The following is a 24161-nucleotide window of genomic DNA, read 5'->3' on the forward strand; positions in this document are numbered from 1 at the left end:
TTAAACATACCACACTTTCATTTGGCAACCTATTTCTTCCATTTGCTTAAACTCAAAAAAAATCTCCTCTCATATTAGTGATCACTAATAATTACAATATTAGTGATTAATATAATCACTACCTGATTATATGTGAGCAATAATATCCTCCTTTCTATTGCTTCACTATATTTGCCCCACTCGAATAAATTCATCATTTACTAATGTGTATTATCAGTCTCGTCACTCCTCATCTTCCCTCTTCTCCCAAATGAGCTCAGTAAGAGCAAAGCCTGCATCCTAGTATCTTCTCTGACATCCATCATAGTATTCTATCTGCAGTGGGCACTTAATAAGTGCTGCCTAAATGAAAGTTATTTTGATCAGTTTCTTATTCCCATTATGAAGCTATACGCTTCGTGAGGTTCACTTCATTTTACATATGGGTAAACAGAGGCCTAATTAAACTTTGCATCTCTTTTGGCATCTAACATAGTGCTCTATATACAGTAGCCATTTAATAAATACTGAATAAAGAAAAGTTATTTTGATTTGTTTCCCCACCATGAGAGTATCTATATACTTTATGAGGTTCTGCATTTTACATATGGGAAGACAAAGGCCAGGGTCTCTTCTAGCATCCATCACAATGCTCTATATACAGTAGGCACCTAATAAGTTCTATTCAAATGAAAATTATTGTGATTTGTTTGTTATTCTCTCCCCTGCTCCATTAGTCTTTATATTTCATGAGATCTACTTTCTCATTTTATTTAGGGGAAATAGAGGTCTAAAGAACGATAGTGAATTAATTATCCAAGGTCATACAGCTAGTAAGTAACTGAGAACAGATATAAATCCATGTTGTCTTATTCCAGGTCCAACGAGTGGTCTACTGTGCTACACTGCCCCTCAGACAGAGTACCCTGACCCTAAGATCTCAGAATCCTGTTAATGGATTTGAGCATTAATGTAAAATGTTGCTTATTTAAGAACGGAGGAGGCATTTGAAGAGCTTAATGGAAGTTACCGAGAGGTAATTACATGGCACCATTCACAGTGCTTACAAAAAGACTGATGTCAATATTGTCGTCTTTGCATTTTATAAAATCTGGATTGCTCAGGAAAGGAACCTTCAGCTGACAGAACTGACACCTGAATAGGAGAAGAAATAAAAGGATTCACCTTGAAGACACTTCTCTTTGTCAAAAATTAAAAAAATATAAAAAGGATTCCATTTGGAAGCTAGAAAATGATTGAGGGGCATTGATTGGGGGCACAGTTTATATATTTGTATAGTGTGACTCAGAGAGGGACTGGGGCTTTTTCTTTTTTCCTTTCTTTCTTCTTTCCTTTTCTTCTTTTTTAAAGGCAAGCAATTTGTTGATAATATGTCCTATCTGGTTTTGGTAATTAAAAAAATGATTAAGAAAGGCTGAGGCATTAATCCTGGGAATGGGGCCAGGGTGTCTGTGTGATATTCAGCAATTTACAGCCTTCTTTAGCAGAGAGACCTTTAATTATTTCTTCAATAGTGTTCTTTATTAGAGTATATGGAACGATGGAAATAGTAATATATGTCTCTGCTTAAATCCTGGAGCAGAAACAAAGAAATTCAGGTCTCTTATGAGGTGATAAATAAAAATCAATTGTCACATCATTGGCCTGTTCAAGGACCTACCTGGCTCCCTGTTGTCTCTCAAATCAATAATAATAACTTGAGTTTCTATAGCACTTTAATGCTTACAAAGCTCTTTCCTTAAATTAGTGTCAGTTAGATAGCTAATTTGAATATCATTAACCCCATTTTGCAGATGAGGAAGTAGAAGTCCAAAGATGTTAGGTGACTTGTTGGGCCTTAGAAATCAGGTCTAAATTCTGGATCTAAATTCTATCTATGCTTGTTTTATATAATATACTTTTCTCCCCAAATTATTGATATTTATGTAATGTTCATGGATCTAAAACCTGAAGATCCTATTTCACTCAGGAGCTCCTAGCCAGGTTCAGCACATGAAGAGAATGTGCTCTAAAGAAAAGTCTTTTCTTGGGGTGTTTCTGCCATATTGTCCCTCACCCTGGGAATTCTAAGAGGCTAGATAGTAGAGTGGATAGAGGTCAGTCTTGGAGTCAGGAAGACTTCAGTTCAAATGTGGCTTCAGATACTTATTAGCCATTAATCCCATTTGCCTCAGTTTCTTCATCTGTAAAATGACCTGGAGAAGGAAATGGCAAACCATTCCAGTGTCTCTGCCAAGTATCTTTGCTAAGGAAGCCCCAGAAGGGGTTATGAAGACTCAAATGTAAGTAAACAAAAACACCTATTAGTGGGAGCCCCTGAAACTGACCTACTAGAAGTCTAGGAACCAAATTACCCATTTCAGCTTCATGCTATAGGATATAAAAGGGTGTCAAAAGGATGAAAATTTCCTAAGTGGGGTTGGACAGAGAAACCTGAAGAGATATGGGAGGAAAGCAGAAGTATTTCAAAAAATGCTCACCTAGTGTGCCTGAGGGTAGCCTGTGATGTGAAGGATTTGATTTAATGTGCATCAATGTATCTGAGGGTTACCTGTTATATGAAGGACTTGATTTAGAAAATAGCTGCTCTCTCTGGTCAAGTTATCCGTTAGGTACAGATCATTGATGGATGTAGGCCAAGAATTAGAATAGAAATAAAGGGGTCACCGTCCAGAGGCTGGAAACAGCGTGGGCCAATTACAATTTCTCATTTTGCCCGAGGAACCTGGGTTAGGACAGAATAGCACAGTACACTGGCCCCACCCTAGGACAAGATCAATATTAAATTAGCCTTTAATCACAAGCCTTTTAATTATTCAGTGTTGACTTAGAGTGAAGGAGTCAGCAGTGATAAATCTTTTCCAAAGCAGAGAACTCAGATCTCACTCATTCCACATATCCATGGAAAGCATGATGTTGGAGAACGACAAGGAAGCGGGTGATGGGTTTGAGATCTCACAGTGACAATGAAGGCTGAGTATAACTCACTGAATAGCTCTCAGCTTTATTTTGTTCACAGCCTCTATGGTGATAAAAGCATTTTGTGATTCACGATGTAGCATAGAAACGGTGCTATTCTTACTATAATACCAACACATAACTGAGCAATTGCAATCCTGGTCAAGGAATGGATATAGTTTAAGCATAATTATAAATGTAAATATGAGGATAATTAGGGCAGTCCCCTGATTTGCTGGATTGGGCCCCATCTCCTAGAGCTGAATATCTACCTTGACCCTTTCTGGGGGGAGGGTCCCTTGTTAACGGGGATACAGAATCATAAGGATTGACTTTGCTCTCTTATGCTCTCTGTCTGTCTCCTCTTCTCGCTGTTTTTGCCCTTCTATCCTTTTCCCTCTTCCTCTCTCTCTCTCTCTCTCTCTCTCTCTCTCTCTCTCTCTCTCTCTCTCTCTCTCTTTCTCTCTCTCTTTCTTTTCCCATTTCCCTCTCTCCCTCCCTCTGTGTGTGTCTCTCTCTCCTTCCTTCCCTCTCTCCATCCCTCCCCCACCTCCTCTCTCTTTCTGTCTTTGTGGCCCTCTGTTTGTGTCTGTCTCTTTCTCTCTCTGTGTTTCTCTCTTTCCTCTCTCCTTCTCTCCATTTTTCTCTCCCTCTTTCCTTCTCATTCCTATCTCTTTCCTCCTCTCTCCATCTCTCCCCCATCTCTCTCTCCTCTTCCCCCTTTTCTCCCTCTCTTTCTTCTCCCCCTTATTTCTCTCTCTTTTTCTCTCTTCCTTCCCTCTCACTTTTTCCCTCCCTTCCTTGCTCTCCCCTCCCTCCTTTCCCCCTCTCTCTGTCTCTTTCTCTTTTTCCCTCCCCCCTCCCCTCTCTCTCTCTCTCTCTGTCTTTCTCTCTGTGTGTATGTGTCTTTGTCTGTTTCTCTCTGTGTTTCTCTCTCTTTCCTCTCTCCCTTTCTCCCTTTTTCTCTCCCTCTTTTCCTCTCACCCCTATCTCTTTCTTCCCCTCTCCCTCTCACCCCCCCTCTCTCCTCCTTCCTCTCTCTCTCTCTCTGTCTCTTGTCTCTGTCTCTCTCCATCCCTCTATCTCTCTTTATCTCTCCCTCCTTCCCTCTCCTTCCCTTCTTCTCTCCTTTCCTTCTTCCTTCTCCCTTTCTCTTTCCCCCCTTCTATTGAGTGTATCAGGATTCTTTCCCCATGCTATACATGCCAAGGAATACATATGTTATCACAGTAGTTTTGAACCTAGACCTCAAGGTTCTAATGGCTTCTTTTGCTTTGTCTTTTTTGTCCTGAACACAGGTGAAATGACAATTGGATATTTTGAGAATGGTGGATACCTTGGAAGTTTGGAAATTATTGGATTTTTCAACTGGTGTCAGCTGCTGTGTGGAAAGTTCACTAGGTAGTTAGAATTTCTTAGAGGATAAGATGACCATCTATGAGAAAATGAATCATGAATGCTGGGCTGGCCAGATGAGAGGGACCATGAATGATTTTTTAAAAAATGAATGTTATAGTATAATTATTTTTTAAATGATTACTATCTTCCAATAGCTACTAAAATGATTTTCCTAAAATGCAATTCTGATCATATCAAATCCCTATTTAATAAACTCCAGTTGCTCCTTATTATTTCCAAGATCAAATATATCTTGTCCTTAAAATAGTTTGTGTAGTTTTAGCCTATTGAACAAAGATGTTTGGGACATTCTGTATAAAATCCTTTGGCTTTTGTACCTTTTTCAAAACCTGCCCCATTCCTATCTTTCCAGTTTTATATCTTCTTTTACCTTCCACTTTACCCTCTCTCCATATTTTCTATTCAGTGACAATAGCCTTCTTGCTGTTGCTTATACACAATACTCTATCTTCTAAATCCCAGATTAACAAATTCTAGTTGACACAATTCATTTTAATCTAAGAAGATACTGGGGCTTATAGAGGTCATGTGATTTTCCTAGGGTCATGCAGTGGTAGAAATGTTACTCCAACTCAGTTCTCCTGGATGTAGTAACTTTTCTATGCTATTTCTAGGAGGTTCTAATGCAAAAAAGGGTAGCTCTACTTCTGGGATGAGGATCTGAAGTCCCAGGAAATCAGAGTTACTGGTCCATTTGGTGCCTTGAATTGACAGAGAGACAGTTAAGGAGGTCAATTTGCAAGGACTTGTGAGAGTCAGGGGAAGATAATGCTCTCAGCCACCCATCATCTCTGCTAAAAAGGGGGGGCGGTCCTCACCCTGCCTAGATCATTATCTGTACTCTTCAGATCTCATCCAGAAATAATCTGCTGCCAGTCTCTTTGTTGCCAAATGGTTTTTTTGTTGCTTCCACTTGAATTGTGGAGCTGCAGTTCTATTACCAAAGCTTGCTATTTCTTCAATAAATTAGCACTGGGAGTTATGTGAATCCCAGCCAGAAAAAAATTAGCCTATTCTCCTCAACAACTCTACCATGTCTTTTTCTCAATAGCTACAACCTAATACAGTTTGTTTCTCCTTATCGACTCTTCTCCCAGCAGGTGCCTCCTTTATGTCTGGAGGTTCCAACCACCTTAATCTTTTTTTTTTTTAAACTCTCTAAGCTTTCAAGTCCTATTCTAGCTCATCATTCTTCATAATTAATTCATGGCAACCTCTTGGCCATTTGGGCCTGCCATGGGCTACATCTCTCTCAGGATAGAAAGATAATTACTTCTATTTCACAAAAGGAGGGCTGCATGGTAGCAACAACATCAACAAAATCAGTCCAATTTCTATTGTGCTATAAGGTTTACAGAGAGTTTTGTACAACCCAGTGAGGAAGATTGTATAAATATTATTGGCCCAACTTTATAGATGAGGAAAATGAGGCTAAGAGAGCAATAATAATTTACTCAGATCCTCATGCTAACAAAGAGTGATTCCCCCTACTCCTACTCCTAGATGCTATCTATAACTGTAAATTCATTTCTTCATTCTAGCCTTCCTTTTCCCCCAGATTCTCTCTTTTCCTGGATGGATATTACTGGAGGATCCTTTTTTGTTCATTTGTTCCCATTTTGTCATACTCTTCATGACCCCATTTGAGTTTTTCCTGTCAAAGATATTGTAATGGTTTACTATTTGCTTCTCTAGCTCATTGTTATGAACAAGGAAACTGAGGCAAATAAGGTTAAGTGACTTGCACAGGTTTGCATAGCTAGAAAGTGTCTGAGGCCAGATTTGAAATCAGGAAAATTGAATCTTTTTGACTTCAGGTCTGACACTCTTATCCATTGCACCACCTAAATTGGGGCTCTGAACCGCCAATTAGAGCCTTTTTATACACCAGGGCTTTATTTTAACTCCTTAAATGTTAGGTTGCTCTTTGAGTTTTATCAGTAAGACTCAGTGTTCTCTGTCTTGTTGGCTGAATAAATCAAATGTTTCTATATGTTGTCTGAATTTTCAGTCATTCCCATACCCTTAAGGGAATATTGGTCAAATTCAAGGATGAACACAGTGGAGGCATAATATCTAGAAATTCATCTTCATAATAACTGGAAATCCCTACCCAAACATTTTCTTTCTCCTCTCATGAATAGCCATCTTCCTATTCCTAGTTGATTTTTCTTGCAGTGTACCAGTGCCATTTTTCCAAAGTCTCCCAGTGGCAAAGAGGAAAAGGAAACCTAGGAAGCCTGATTCTATATCTACTGCACCATGCTATTTCTGTGCTATATAATTCAGTCTCGCACGCAAGACTTTTTAAAATTTGGTTTTAATCTTACTTTCCAACTTTCTCTCATTACTTCTATAGACCATCCCATCTAACCAGGCCAGTCTCTTTGCTATTCCTTCAAGCCATTTCATTTATTTCCATTTCTTTTCTTTTTTTTTTTTTTTTTTGCTCATGCTGTTCTCACTGCATTGAATACTTTATCCTCTCTTCTCATCCACCCAAATCCTGCCTATACTGGGAGACTGTGCTTAATAGTAATGAATGGTGTGATGTGGAAGCCAAAAAAAATAAGGTAATCTTATATCACAGAATCATATAATCTATATGATAGTCTAATAATAATTAGTCTAGCCTAAATGCCAAAGCATAGGACATGGATTGATCTTGTCATTTCATGGAAGATAAAAATCCTTTTATTAAACAAGTCAGAACCTTCTTTGCAACATATATCTTAGAATACCAATAAGTTAAATGTCTTGCCCAAGCTCACACAGAGAATATAGATTAAAAGCAGGGCTTAAAGCCAGGTTTTCCTGAATCTGAAGCCATTTCCTTACCCACTATGCCTTGCCACCTTTACATGAAAGAAACATTGCATTGCACCATATCCAATAGAGTAGTCTGGCCTCTTCTTGAAGATATCCAAGGAGAGGAAATTCTTCTTCACCTTTGGGAGGCAGGACATTCTACTTTGAGGTAGCTTTAATACTTAGTAAGTTTTTCCAAGCCTCAAGCATGGGCTTTATATTTGGGGACAAACAGGATGAAGTTAGTTACTTTCTGCAATACAGAACTTCAAAAATATGAAGGCAATTATCTTGTCCCCACTGGGCCTTCTTCAGGCTAACTGTGTTTAGTTCCTTCAACCAATGCTCATTGTTTTGAATTGAAAGCCTCTCATTATCATGTTTATCTTCTGGACACTTGAAGTTTTTGATGTTCTTCTTATACCAAGACACCCAAAATTAATACAACAAGCTTTTGGAATTAACAAAGATAAAATATGATGGAACAGTTTCTGGAAGTAATGTTTACAGTAGATTACATTAGTAATGATCACATTAGATTTTGACTTCTGATATATCTTGGCCTTTCAAGATACTCAGAACCCAAACCTTTCTTAGAATAGCTATTATCTAGCCATGATTTCTTTAATCTATATGTAGAAAGTGAATTTTTTGTTCCCAAGTTCAAGACTTTATATTTCAGCTTACTAGATTCAGTCCTATGCTCTAACTCGTTAAGCTCTTTTTGGATCCCAGCTCTGTCATCCAGAATATTTGCTATCCATTCTAGTTATGTTAGCTGCAAATTTGATGGTCACATCATCTCTGCCTTTATCCAAGTGGTTGGTAAAAATGTTAAATAGTTCAACATGAATTCCTGGATACTCAACTGGAGTCTTTCTGCCACATAAACACTTAACTATTTATAAGTGCACTTTAAGTCTGATAATCAAACTGAATCTGATCCTATCTGACTCTATTATCATTGAACCTGGGCATCTCCATTTTCTCTTTAAGAACAGTGTGACAAACTTGATCCCAGATTTTACTAAGGTAACACTCACTCTATAACTATGCTTCCAATTCTTACTCACACTGGTAGGCTGGATCCCCAGAGATCAAATTCTGTCTCTCCAAGAGTGTGTTTATAAAGTTATAACTCATAAACTCTCAATCTTCCCTCCCCAAGATTATTAGGTGAGAATCTACTGAAGGAGCCTTAAAGAGTTAGAAATGTCTATTTAATAAGAGGGCAGAGTAAGTACAATTAGTACAAAGCATCCCCTGAAAAGTATATGATACACTGTCTCATCATAACATACAGAAGCTAAAGGGAATTGGGCTCAAATCTAGGGAGCAGACATAGCAAAGGAGTAACTCAATCATCCTAGTAGCTAGAAATCTTTTTTTTTCTTCCCTTCATACAAGTACTCATGAAATTCCTTTGGGCATGCTGCTGGGCTCCTAGCAGCGTCATGAAATCTCCTTTCCTCAGCATGTCCAGTTGGGACCCAAGTCCCATGCAGAGGTTACTGCCAGTCATTGCTGATCCAGAGTTACTACTGGCTTGCTGATGAAAAGATTAAAATCCTTAAGGTATCTAAAGTTTAGGAGGGAGACTGAGATTACTCTTCTACTAGGAAATTCTTAGCTAAGGACTTGACTAGAATGATAAGCTATCAAACATGAGGAATGTCAATTTTTAAAGCCAATACTCTGGTTTTATATAGGCTCCAGGGTATGATCAATTTTGCTCAAACAATCCAAATATTTTCTTGCTTAGCATCACATTTCATCCAATGACTTTCAAGAATTTCTAAATTGACTTTCCTTCTAAAGGACTTTTTGCACCTCTTCTAAAAACCTTTGACTGATTGATTCAATAGAGGTGTTCTTGCAAGATTACAGTATCAGGGCATTGCATCTTGTTAGTTAATTTAAGTGGGGTGGGGTAACTTATTGATTGACTCAATCAATGCCCACCCTTACATTAAAACCTATGTAATATATATCCTTAGTATTCTCTGCATCTACTTATTTAACCTTACTGTCAAAAAAGAGATGAAGTGAGAATGGCATGACCAGTACTTGAGAAAGCCATCCTGTCTCTTTGTAATCACCACTTGTGGACTCTTCACATTCAATCTATCAACAAAGTATAATTATGGGTACTTCCTCTACCACCATAGATTGCAAATTCTCTTTAACTTAGCATAGCCTGGTCCCGATTAGTGTTAATAACTCATCCCTTCAAGTGATCAATTGAATTAAAAATTGAAATATTTAAAGTTGTAATCATGTAAAAATATGGTAATTCATTCCAACTCAATGGAAATGCAGTATGGATTCAAATAATGAAAATACTTCAGGAAAATTCATTATTTGCATTAATTGGGACATAGCTATCAACATAGTTTTGTAGAATTGCTATGTCCAAAATGTGATCATACCTTACCCAACTGATCTCAGAAAAAGTAATATTTGAATGTATAACAAGGGGCAACATGTTCAGAATTAGGAAGGTAACAATCTTGGTCCGACATCTGGAATATTACATTCAATTCTGAGCACCACATTTCAGAAAGAACATCAATAAAATAGAGCACATCCCTAGGATGGAAAACAGAGTGAATTCTGGCACTTGCTTGATGTTTTAACCCAAATATCCTGCAGGTATTGTAAGCTTCATACACCCCAATAGAATTCATGATATTTTCTTCCACACCTATCCCTCCTCCATAGTTTTTTCATATCTGAGACCTTAAGGATATTCACAACTACCAACTTGGAATTTCTAAATGTTACTGTTACTCAAATTTTTTAAAGCTCTCTATTGCCTGTAAGAATAAAATACAAATCTTTGGCATATTATTTAAAACCTCATATAATGTTGCTCCCACCTACTTTTTGAGTTGAATTTCATATTATTCTCCTTCATGCATTTTCTATTCCATTTGGACTAGCCTTCTAGCTTTTCCAGAACTACTTGTTATTGTTCAATCATGTCTCGCTCTTTGTGACACTGTTTACCATTCCCTTCTCTAGTTCATCTTACTGAAGATAGTTGTACAAGGTTAAGAGATTTTACCAGGGTCAATGTGGCTATTAAGGGTCTGAGGCCAGATTTACATTCATAAAGATGAATCTTCTTGACACCAGTCCCAGATCTCTATCTATTGTGCCACCCAATTACCTGCATGGTCCAGGACATTCAAAGTCCCACCTATATGTCTTTATAAAGATGATTCTGCATGTGTTGAAGGCTTTTCTCCTCACTTCAACCTCCTAGCTTTCTTAATTTTCTTAAACAAAGTACAATTCTTAAACAAAGTACAAACCTTTCCTAACCTCCCTGCCCCAAGGGATGGATTTCTTTTTTGAAATTATTTTGAATATGCTTTGTGCTTCCTTTTCTGTGTGCTTATTATATTTCCCTTTATACCCAATTAATGGAACATAAGCTTTAAAAAAGAGACTATTTCTGTCTTATAGAACCAATACATATATGATGAGGATTTAATTGATGTTTGTTAAATCGGTTTGTATTGAATTAGAGGTTATTCCATAAAGGGATTCATTGACAGAACTAGTGGTGCTGAGCTTGGAGTGAAAATTTAAGACACAAAGGACTTAGAGGAAACTAGGTATTGTGGTGATACAATACTGGAGTTAAAATCAAGAAAACCTAGCATCAGATACTTACCAGTTCTGCAAGCCTGAGCAAGTCACTTAACTTCAATTTGCATTAGTTTCTTCAACTGTTGATTAAAGATAATAATAGCATCTACCTCTTAAGGATAATCCTGAAGATTAAATGAGATAGACTATGCAAAGCTTAAAGCGCTATACTATTTTTAATTCAACAAATGCTATCTTTAAAATTTTCATGTAGTGAGGACCAGATATGGTGGACAGACTAAATAGGCTTGAGTAAGAAAGTTGTAGTTATTAGTTTTCAGTTATGGCTGACTCCATATGGGGTTTTTTGGGTAAAAAATATAGGCATAGTTTGTCATTTCTTTCTCCAGCTCATTTTACAGATGAGGAAACTGAGGCAAATAAGGTTCAGTGAGTTGCCCAGAGTCATACAACTAATAAGTAGTCTGTCAGATTTGTACTTAGGAAGATGAGTCTTCTTAACTCCATACTGCATGCTCTATCCAGAGTGCTGAACTCAAATTACTTTTTAGCTGCCTGTTCTTGAACCAAACAATCTCTCTGAATTTTAGTTTCTTCATTTAAAAAATGGGAATAATAATATATGCAATGCCTTAGTTTTAAGGGAAGAGGGAAAGGAAGGGAAGGGAAGGAAGAGAAATTTCATAAGAATTTGAGCTACCCCAAATGAAATGAGTTGCCATAATAGTGAGGTCCCTATATATGGAAATCTTTCAGAAGATAGGCTGGATAGTTACTTATTAGAGATGATGGATTGTTATAAAGAAAGATATTCAAAAAATCTTATTCTAAAGAAATGTAAGTTATTATTATTAGTAATAGAAGGAATTCATACTTCAGGTCCAGGTTGGACTAGATAAGTGCTAGGTATTTTTGAGATTCTCTGTGTTAATTTACCAATTATCGGGTAATTCTCTTTGTGTATTATTTATCAGTGTTAGTGGCTTATCTTTCCTGCCAGACTATGAGATCCCTCAGGGTAGGAGCCCAGTTTGCCATCCCTGTTTCCCCTGGCACTTAACACAGAACTCAGCAGAAAATAAGTCAACACTTGATGATTGGCTAATTGATTATTTATAGCACATTCCTGAGGACAAACATGTGACTAATCTAAAAGCTATTCTGTGCTCAAAGATGCCCATGAAACATTTGCCTTTGGGAAATTCATAGGATTTAGGTTGAAATGAACCTTAAGAACATTTTCTTTCAATTTCCTGGTTTTACATACAGGTAAACTGAGACCCAGACAACACTGAAGACCACACAGTGAGTAAGTATAAAAACTAATTCTTCCAGATCTCCTGCCTCTGAATTCAGGGCTTTTCCCAATCTGGTTAAAATTTTCATATTACACTTTTTAGAAATAATTTTGGGTGGAAAAAAACTTGGGAAACAACATAATTGAAATATTTTAAGATACCTTAGTTAGAAGCTCTAACATGTGACTATATATAATATTTTATGCTTCGTTTCCAGAACAAGTTATTATTGGAAATATATTCAAATTTATTTTCTCCTACCATGAATCTTTTTATTACCCTTGGAGTCACTCAAAATTGTAATTTTGATAATTCTCCTCTTTTCTTGTTCAGTTTCTCCCTATTTTTTAAAAGTATAACTCTCCTCCTCTATGATGTTTTTCTTAACTTCCCAGTACTAATCTTTGCTATCTCCCCTGATCCTCAAAACACTCCCAATTCCTATGTGTCTCCCCAATATATTTTTTCTAGTTTTATATAGTTTAGTACAGTAGGAGAAGCTCTGCACCTCAATATAGGTCAGCTAGAAGTGGCTTTGAATATTTGGCCTTGTTCCTCTGAGGTTTCCAGTATGGAAGCTGCTCTTGGCCCATTAGAATTGGCTCTAACACGTTCAGACTTTTCTGTCCTCAAGGAGATTTTGTTAGGAAGTTAGAGGAGGGACAGATCCATGTCCTTTCCTTAGGGAGCTCGCAGTCTGGGGATACAAATCAAGGTTTGTGAGGGACTCATTCAGCCTCCCCTTTGGAAGTTCCAAGTCTGTGGTGAAAGAAAAGGACAGTCAGAGAGTTCTAGTTAGGAAGACAGGGACATTTCATAAAGGAGGGCAAAGTTTCAGGAGACAGAGGATCTATAGACGGAGGTATCCTCAAAGAACTCATAGGCTGGACCAGACCAAGGATGAGCGGCCTTCAGCAACCCTGAGTCCTGTCTTTGAGATCTTGAGCAACTGTTTTGAAATGGGGGAAAGTAAGATAGGGAAGAAAAGGAGAGCAAAAGCTCCTTATGTAGTTCAAGAGACAAGTAAAATCTCGGACAATTTGATTGACATCATAGATAGTCTATGAGTTTATGAGTCTATGAGGAAATGGGCTTTGAGTTAGCTTTGAAGGCATCTGTTTAATGCACTAAGCATTTTTGAAGACTGTTATGTAACAAAGTTGGGAGAGGCAAAAAGAAATAAGATGTAATCTCTACCCTCAAGGGACTATTGGTCTGTTCCTGGGGTTCTTAACCATTTTTGTGTGTCATATATTCCTTTTGGCAGTCTGGGAAGACTATAGATTCTTCAGAATAATAGTTTTAAATGCAAAAAAATACACAAAATTATGAAGGAAACTTATTATATAGAAATTTAGTTGTCAAATCAGGAAAAAAAGTTAAGAAAGCCCAGGTAAAAGATTCCTGATCTAGAAGACCAATAATGTTCATTGCTGTGCCCAGTTTTTCCTTTGAATCCTAGATTTTGTCCATTCAAATGTATCCTACATTCCATCTGACTTCTCATGGTCTCAGTCAGTTCTCTCAGGGCTTTGTCACTACTCCTTTCTATCTTTCATGATGCATTCTCTTTGAGCCTGGTACTTTGTCAACTTTTAATAGCTGTATGGGCTCTAATTACATTATTATCTGCTCTGGTGCTCTGAAAAATCTGTTTTATCAGCATCCCTTTCCCAGCCAGAGGCAGGTTCCAGGCCTCACCTCCCATTATTTATTTCTTAATGCTGATAGAGATGCTTAGTTAGTGCCTGGGGTCTATAGTGGCAGCATGGTCAATGGATAACATGATTGACTTGGAGTCAGGAAGTTAGGCTTTAAAATATCAACTCAGATATCTGCTAGCTGTGTGACTAGAGAGATGTCATTTAACCTATTGCAGCCTAAGTTTCACCATCTGTAAAAGAGGCCTAATGATGTCTGTGACAGGATTTCTAAAAAGGTCATTTGATACGACATGTGCCAAGTATTTTGCAAACCTTAAAGGACCATATAATTTTCTACAATTATTATTTAAGGGTTAGCTCCTTATCTTATTAGCTTTATTCTTTTATGGTGATAGCTTTCTTCATCCTGTTAAAAAACTATAGATTGTTAATATTGAAAAGAAACTCATAAGTCATTTATTCGTGACATCTAGAACTAGAAGAGTGCTAATTTAGCAGTCACCTCCATTTTACAGAGGAGGAATCTGATCTCCCTAGAGATCAAAGTCACAGAGATAGTAGAAGAATCTAAATCCTGGATTCCAACTGAAAATCTAAGGTCTTTTCTATCCACGCGTCATGATATCTCCTTTATGTTCTATCGTATCAAATTCAATTAATGAGTTTTTTGAAACAGACAAAATTCCTTGGTATTTTGTCATTGAAAATCCAAATTTATCTCCCCTATGTGAAATTACAGAGGAGGAAAAAGAGATGAGTTCCTGACTGAAGGCTGTACCAAACCTCCATTCTCCTTTGTCAAGTTCTCAATCATAGTCTGGGGAGGTTGGTTCCTTTCTTATTGTATTGGAGATAAGACTACTTAAGATATGCTATTTCAACTTCTCATTATTCCTTCTTTTCCACAAAAATATATTTCTTCTTCTATCACTTCCGTTACCTCCTATCTCCATTCCTCCAAAGCAAGCTGTTAATACTTCCTTTCAACCACCTGTCTTCATCAAGTTCTTGCTTTTATATTCTTTCTCTATTTTCCCAACATCATAAATTTATTTCTTTATATTGATTTCTTGTCTTTGGCCTCCCAGTAAGTCTCTCCCATATTCCCTTGACTTAGAGAGGGTTGTAGAAAAGCAAGTTTCCCTTAGTACAATGAAAGCTCCTTGAGGCCAGGGATTAGTTCATTGTCTTTCTGTGACCCCAGTGCTTATCAAAATTCTTGCCATATAATAAGTGCTTGTTAATAACATGCTTATTAATTGCTCATTGCTACTTCTTTTAGGTATTATTCTAAATTTCTCCTTTCTTTCATTGTTAAACTTCTTACATCTCAATGTATGTATTCACTATTCACATTCTTCTTAACCCTGTGTCATCTGAATGATATTTTTACTTCTTTAATAAAACTATTCTTTTCAAAATCACCAATGACTTCCTTCTCACCAAAACCTATGTGCAGTAAAATAGAAGAGTGTTAGATTTGGGGATCAGATGGCCAAAGTGAAAATCTTGTTCTGTCACTTAGTGCTTCTTTGACTTTGGACAAGTTACTTAATCTCAATTTCCTTAATTGTAAAAGAGAGCATTGGGCTAGATGGCTCTAAAGTTCCTTCTAATTTAGAATCTATGACCTTTCTTCAGTTGATCTTTTCTATCTAAAAAATTTAACACTTTTCTATTTCTTCCTTCTTTAAAATTCTTAAACCTGATTCTTCCTGCTACCTTTTGGCTTTATATATTTTCCAATTTCTGAATATATTTATCCTTTCAACCCCATAAACCATTCTTTGTATAACCATTCAAAAAGAAAGAGGAAAAAAAGTAGCTTAGTACAGCCATCTAATACATTAACTGTCTGCCAATATAAGTGATATTTCACACTATGGTCTTTCACCACTCCAAAAAAGGAAGTGAGGTACACTTTCTGAACTTCTCTTTTATCCTTTCCCTCTTAAAACTTTCTTCTCCCTAGATATCCAATCATTTCTTAACTATCACTTTTATTGTTTTTCTCCCTCTTTTCAATCTTCATCCAAGACTCAATCCTCAGTTCTTTCCTCTTTTTTTTCACTGAAATCTCTTACAGAAATACTGTCCACTGAACCTTTTTCAGTAACATGAAAAACAGTTGAGGGAACTGGGAATGTTTGGTTTGTAAGACTGAAATTTTAGAAAGGACATAATCACCATCTTGAACTATCTGAAGAACCCCAGAGGAAAGGGGTTAGATTAGTCAGAGGGCAGAATGAAGTGTCAATATAAGGAAGAGCTTTCTAAAACTTTCTTCAGCAATGGAAAAGGCTCTTTCATGAGGTATTGAACTTTTTCTTCCTTAGAGATATGTAAGCAGAGATTGATTGATTGGTTGTAGGGATAGTTGGAAAGAGAATTCTTGTTTTGGGTACTAATGAATCTCTGAAGTCAGTCAATCAACATTCATGTATTAAGTACCTACTAAGGAAGTTAAGGAAGCCAGGAGGTAAAAGTGAGGAGGGAGAGACTTCTGGATATGAGAGATGGCCAGTGAAAATTCCTGGAGCATAGAGATAGTGTCTTGTTTGAGAAATAAGGAAGTCAGTGTATATAAAAGATGTGGGGGAGAAAAGGTAAAAGAACACTTGAACAGTAGTGGTGGCATTATGAAAGACTTTAAAGGCCTTTCAGTTCCAAAATCCTATAACCCCAGGATTATCCAAAAGAATGCATTCAAGAACTCCAGATAAGAACAAGATTCAGATATGAGAAACTGTGGGTCTGACATCATGCAATTGCAGAGGGGCGAGAAAGGAACCAGACCAATATTGAAAAGGACATTGGCAATAAATTGCTCCGCAAATGTATTATCAATAGCTGCTGTTTTATTTCAAAGGAATGAGCTTTAGAAATTATCTTCCAACTTCTTTATTTATCATATTATCAATTATCATCCAACTTCTTCATTTTATAGATAAGGACTCTATGGCTCTGAGAAGCTAAGTAATTTTCCCAAAGTTATACAAGCAGTAAATAGCAGAGCTAGATTTTAAACCCAAGTTTAATAAAATAAAACCTAGATCATAGAAGCAAGAACTATGGGCTTCAATTCTTTAAGTTTACAGAGGAAGAAACTGAAGGTCAAAAAAGTTTGATCAAAGGGAATCAACTTGTAAGTAGAATTCCATCCTAGGTCATTTGACATCAAGAGCAATGTATTTTCCACTTCACATGTTTTTATAGTCTAGTTACAGCCAAATCTTCAAAACAGAATCAAGGCAGAAGAGATATGAAGTTTCTTTGGAAGTAGGTTATATTGCCAACTCTCCCAAGCAAGAAACTATTCTCTGGTAGATTCAGAAGATGGTATCTTGGAACGGATCCAGTGTAACTTCACGCTCACTAGGGTGAATGGGAGGATAAATGAAGTCACTGTTTTTCAGGGTTCAGTCATAGAATCAGTCTGAATGATAGGGGCAAAAAGTCAGCATTCCTTAGAGGAAAAGGCTCCTCTGATTTCTAACTCTTTCCACTGATTGTACTGGAATTCTGATCTCTGCTACTCTAAAATCCACCAAGAGCCTAAATTATTGGTGCATTTAGAGGCAAAGCAAGATAGAAGAAGGGAACAACACATATGATGCTGTCTTTCTCATACCAAAAGGACCTAGGTTTAAATTCTGGCTCTGCTATTTACCACTCATTAATGTTGGGGAAGTTATTTAGCTTCTTAGGACCTTAGATACCTTATCTGAAAATGAAGAAGTTGGATGATAACTGATAATCTGATAAATGAAGAAGTTGAACGATAACTTCTAAAATTCATTCATTTAAAATAAAACAACTACTGATTACACATTTGCAGAGTACTGTGCTAGACAATAAAGGTCATTCATGATTTCTCTCTAGCTCTATCTATAAATATATAGGTACTTACTACAAATATGTAGAGATAGATATCTATATCTCCATGTATATAATCATTCTAATGTATGTGTGCATATCTTTCTTACATATGTATATATAATCATGTTTATGTGTGTATATATATGGTGATATTCAGTCATTTTCAGTAAGGTCTGACTCTTTGTGACCCAATTTGGGGTTTTCTTGGCAAAGATACTGAAGTTGTTTGCCATTTTCTTTTTCATTGTCATTTATAGATGAGGAAATTGAAGCAAATGAGTTGTGACAGCTAGTAAGTGTCTTGAGGCCAGATTTGAATTCAGGGAAATGAGTTTTCCTTACTCCAGGGCCAGTCCTCTATACCAGATACCCGCTATACTACTTAGCTGTTTTGTCTATGTATGTGTATATGTGTGTGTATACATACATACATGTGTATATATGTACACAATGTAATACACCCATTTACAGAGTGTGAGGGTTATATGTACATGCATGCTTACACATATATGCACATAAGTAAACAAACACATAAATAAATATATACATGCTTGTATATAATTTAGCCTCTGCCTCATGGAGTTTATAGACTAGGCAAGGTTATGACTCAGATACAGACAACTTCTAGCTTTATAGTGTATGCTTTTTTGTCTTAAACTCAGCCCACCTCATGAACCCAAACCCCCATGCCTTATTTTGCTATTCTGAAATTATAAGAGAAGTAAACTCTCTTAGAAGTGCTGACCCAGCAGAGTCGGGGAGCTGACGGCTAGTCACTGGTAAGGAAGGCTGAATGAATATTTATTATGGACACCAATGAGCAAGGACTGGTGTTGGAAAGGTTGAACTTCATGGTGCTAATAAAGGCTATGCTATTAATAGGCACTCCATGTCGACCCCATCTATGAATGATATTTTAAAATATCAAACTTATTAACAATTGTCTACCTCCCTCTTCCCTGGAAAAAAAGCTTCAGCCACAATAGTCCCTCCCGTGCACCTGCAGACAACTGGACTGCCTGGCCAGGCAACTTTATCCCTCCTTTGAGGGATGTCCAGGAATGAATAAAGACATTTTACCTTGGTGTGATTAATGAGTCAGGTGAGGATGTGCCTTTCTGGGGAATAGCTGCCCCTCCCCAAGGTTTCTAGCAGATACTTTTGCATGGGAACAAAGCTTCTGCTAATGAGAGGAGTTAATGAAACCCCCAAAAGGCAAAATTTAAGATTAAACAGGACTCTCTTTCCCGTGTATTTTCTAAGATCTTATCTAAAGCATGTTTCAAGCTTAGTTGTCCCTCCCTTCCTTCCTAGGCCTGGGAAATTAGTTCAGGCCTCAGAATGCCAATGGAGTCAATAAAAGTAATCAGTAGAAGAACTTAACAACTCTGTGGACCCTGAGAGGGAATGAGTTCAGCCCAGCTGTACAAAAGGCTATAAATCTTTTCCAGAACCATTCTTTTGCATCAGCCTCTGGATATCATGGTGAAGGGAAAAGCCTGGGCCCTTATTGTATGAGTCCTCATGATTCAGCTGAATGAATGAAGGGATGAATGAATGAATGAAGAAAAAACCTTCAAACTACCTGGGAAATCAGAATCACAGGATCATAGACTGTCTTAGTGGGAAAGATTTTAATCTTAGAATTAATCTAGTCTACTTCCATTTTAGAGGAGAAAAATTAAAGTTTGGAAAGTCTCAGTGATTTGTGTATGTTCATATGGGAATGATATGATATGATATGTGGGACTTGAAACCAGGTTCTCTGACTTCCGGTCCAGGATTCTCTACACTTTGATGTTTACAAGGCATGTTAGCCTGTGATTTTGACCTACAAAAGAGTCAGGGTAGGGGTTATTCTGTCCACATTTGGATAAAGAAACTGAAAATTTTCTTAGGATTCACAACAAGGGGAAATAGGAAGGCCAACACCAGAAAATATATCTTCTATATCCTTCTAATCCAGTTCTCTTTCTACTACTCTACTACTATCTATAATAATAATGCTATATAATACTAAAGATTACTATGTACTGCTATATAATACTAAATGCTACTATTACCACAATTAGTATGACTATATTAGTAATAAAACATCTGCTTGTTAAAGACAAAATCAAGTGGTTAGAATTATAAACCAGAAACTCTCCAACTTTTATAAACAAATAACATTTTCCTGTACTACCAATACAAACTCCAAAATATTCTTGAGAATTAAAAAAAAATTATGGCATTAGAACTGGACCATCATCCAGTTGAAGTGTTGTCAACAATTATCCAGATATAAAACTGATCCATAAAAGTCTATAAACAACAGTTTAAATATGTTATCATGCTAAATATGTATGACCTAGGCCATACCATTCCCTTGGAATTCTTCATCATGTCATCTTACCACATAGTTTCTCTCTTCCCTTCCTTTTCATCTTCCTATTGTGTGTTGTCTTCTTCCCGTTAGATTGTGAATTTCTTGAGGGCAGGAATTATTTTTCTTTTTTTTTTTCTTATTTATGTAGCCAGTATTTTGCACAGTGCCACACAATGGGTGCTTAATGTTGGTTGTCCTTAATTTCATAAAACCCAAATATTGGAGTGTTGGTTGAGTCTTTGCAAAGTATCCCTAAGTGGAACATGATTATCATTTCTAAATATTTGAAGAGTTGTTCTGGGAAAAAAAAGATGAGATTATTCTTCTCGGTGCCAGATATAGAGCAAGGAAGGATCTGGAAAGAGGGAAGTTATGAGGAAGAAAATTTAAACTCAGTTTAATGATGAACTTCCTAATAATTAGAGCAGTTTAGCAGTGGAATTGATTACCTCATAAATGTGGTGAAGTCTCTGTCATTTGGAATATAGAAGCAAAAGCTGTTCTGCCATGGAGGAAGAAGTCAGATTATAGGTATCAGTTTCCACAGTCTTGAAAATGGCCATGTCCTTGCATCAAAATCATTTATATGATGTCATTTGAAATTTAATAGCTTTATATGTAACATTCTGTATCCATAGCCTACCTTTTCTACCAAAAGGAATAAAAAAAATGAATCTTTCATTTTTCTTCCTTTGGAACCAAAATTGCTCCCTTAATTTAATGTCACTTCTTATACTTTTAATATCATCTTTATTTACATTATTATAATCATAAGCATATTGTTAGCCTATGATTTCTTCCATCTGGTACTCCCTCTAAAGATATAGATAATAACCTATCCAGTCCTTCTCATCCTTTGTCATTCTTATTCATGCTATCCTATGAATCTTTCATATGCCTTACGTATGGATTGGAGGGAAGTAGGTCATTTACCAATTCTATAATTTTGTTGTTCTGTGAGTATTGGTTGAAAACAAATTTCTTTGAGGCTATGAAATTTCCATAGTAAGAGACTACATTGTCATGTAACCAAATGCCTAAGCTGAGTTTCTCTGTCCTAATTTCTATGGTTCTAGTATTTATTTAACTAAAGCTTAAAATGTCAGAAAGAAAGTGCTTGGCACTGAATAATTGAATATGTTGAAGTTAAAGAATTAAAAGACTGAATGCTACTAAAAAAAAGATATTTAATAGCTGTGTGAATGTGGACAAGTCACAACTTATCTGTGGGAATAATAATACCTATAGTCACTATCTCATAGGCTTAACTTAACCCATAGGCTTGAGGCACAACTAAGATAATGTACATTAAAAGAAATCACTAACCCTTAAGGGTTAGTTAGACCTATATAAATATTAGTCACCACTCATTATCTTTCTAATCTTTTTAATGACATCACTCTTCTACTATTATCTTTGAAATATTTAATGGTTAGTGGCAGATGGGTAAAAAGCTTGCATTTTTGAAATTGAATGAGAGCATTAATGTAATCCTGTGGGCTCACTGAAAACATCTTTGGGGCAACAATTGCAGATAGGAAGACAGTAATGATAGTGGTATCTGATGCTGTTCCTACAGTTTTGATTTCTTCTACTCCATTGCTTTATTCAGAGAAATTTTCATTTCATGTAGTTTGGAGAGTATGGGAATTTGGCATCATTTATATCTACTAAAAACAGTGTTCTTTCCTTTTTATGGATCAGTGCTATATCTAGGCATTTATGGGTACTGGTCTTGTTTTTGATATTTGATTATAGCTTTGCTGAATTCTCAGATATTTTACAGTTTGTTCTTATAAGATGGTTATTTGTGTTCTTTTATTTCAATGCAAAATAGAGAATTCCTAGTGTATAATTCTTGACTCCAGATTTTGTCTATGTATGCTACAGCTTACATTTTTGCAACCTGCAGTGTAATATGTTCTTTGATTTCTACCATTTTATTGCAGAATCATCATTGTTCAATAAATTTGGGGATCCTTAAGAATCACTTTTCACTAATTTCTGGTGGCAAAGATTTTATCCTGTATCATTATCATAAAATCCTGTTTTTGTAAATGAACCCACAAGAATGAAATATTTGTTCAGTGTTTCTTGGTCAACATATTCTTATTTGAGTTTATATGGATGTTACCCAAGGAAAATCTCTTGACATTCCATGCTATGAGGTATGCCCATCTTATAGATTTTCAATGTCTTTATTTTTTTTCTTCAGTTTTTCCCTCTTCAGATTTAAATAATTTCTCTGATGCTAAGTGAAATGAGCAGAACCAGAAGATCATTGTATGCGGCAACAAGAAGATTATACGATGGATGTATATGGATGGATGTAACTATTTTCAACAATGGGGTGATTCAGGCTGGTTCCCATGATCTTGTGATGAAGGGAGCCATCTGCACCCAGGGAGAGGACTGTGGGAACTGAGTGTGGACCAGATTTAAGTAATTTTCAATTTCTGTTTTTATTTTTATCTAATCAGGATTCAGGAATGGATTTGTTTTTTTTTACTACCCTGAATTGATATTAAATATTTTGTCGTGTAACTTGGAACTTAGGAGAGGGTTTACAAAGAGCAGTATGATATCCTTCCTTGAAACTATAAGATCTGCTTCTAGATCTGCCATGATGTAGTAGGACACTTGTGGTATGTCTGCTTTCAATGATGAAGGCCAATTGCGTCCAAGCATTTCCAACAGGTGGGGACTGGTATTTCTGCTTACTTTCTTACCTTCTTATGGGTCCATAAAACAAAGGAACACTACTTAACCATGTGATGCTCTCCATGCCAAACTGATAATTACAATTGTACTGAATGGGACTGGCTTGCAACACATCTTTTATAGATTCCTAGGAGCACATTGGCCAAGGTGCTACCAATCAGTTCTATTGACAGATCTCAGTTGGTTGCTGTTTCAAAGTTCCTTCCAGACCTTTATAGCCACTCTAGAGACTTCAGCGCATAATCATGTGATAAACAAGATGGAAGATAAGACATTTTCTTCAATCCTTAGGAACTCTCAAAACTCTTAACATAAGAATTATCCACAGGAGGTAAAGTAAGTACAGCTGTTTCCACAAGCTAAAACACTAAGAAGTCTAATGAGGTAACAACCCAATGTTAATAGCAGAAGAATAGAGTCCCTAATGACATCCCTCAGCACCTCTTCTCCACTGACAGAGCAAGACATTTTGACCCAAGTATTTGTATTCTGAGATATACTTAGAAATTACCTTGTTTCTGCTGCAAGGTAATCTTATCTTAACACCACCATTCTATGGCAATAAGCAACAGATCTCTATCTGCCCCTCTTTTTTCCCTCACTTTTCCTTTTCCTTACCTTGTGGAGGAAGTTGTGGTATAAGAATGAGGGAGTATGCCCTGCATCTTGTATTGTTCTGTTGGCAGTAATCAGATTAAAAATCAGAGAGCTATGGCAGGGTACCAGCATTGTGGGGGTCTATACCATACCTGAAAGAAAGGAGATTGGAATTTGGCTGAGGTCGGTTATGTTCCCTGCCCTCCTAAATAACAGGGTGATAAAGTTAATTCTCTTTTGAGGGAGGAGACAGCTTTGAATTCTAGCCTTTGAAGAATACAACATCAAAGAGTAAATAGTCAGAAAATGAACAAAAAAGGAATATAAGGAAAGAAACCAGAAATTATCAAAGGTCTCAGTCAAAAGAAAACTCAATTAAAAGTCTTGGGCACAAGTTAAATCAACAGGAAAAATACTAATACCAAAGGTAAACTATCTACTAGAATATCTAAATGAGCTCAAACATCTCTGAATAAATATTACAAGGCAAAAAATATTGAACCAACTCCTGGTGAAAGAGTGGATTCCAGGAGAATATGGAAGCATAGTATAATATTCTTGAATAATTCAAGAGAGAATTAAGAATGGTAAAAGCAGACTTTTTGTCCTACACACCAGAAACAATTGGCAGAAAAAAACAAAGAAACATAAACCTTGAATCTATGGTAGTAAGGTCCTCCAAAGAAGTGAAAGAGGGACCAACTGATTGGGAATATAAATATATAGAAAGACAATCTGGAAGAATAGCAGCAAAAAAGCAATACTTTTCAAAAGAATAAAAAATCTCTATAGAAGCAAACCTTAAGGATGATAGGTCTCTCAGAATAACAT

The sequence above is a fragment of the Antechinus flavipes genome, chromosome 2, assembly GCF_016432865.1.
Source record: "Antechinus flavipes isolate AdamAnt ecotype Samford, QLD, Australia chromosome 2, AdamAnt_v2, whole genome shotgun sequence".
NCBI lineage: Eukaryota > Metazoa > Chordata > Mammalia > Dasyuromorphia > Dasyuridae > Antechinus > Antechinus flavipes.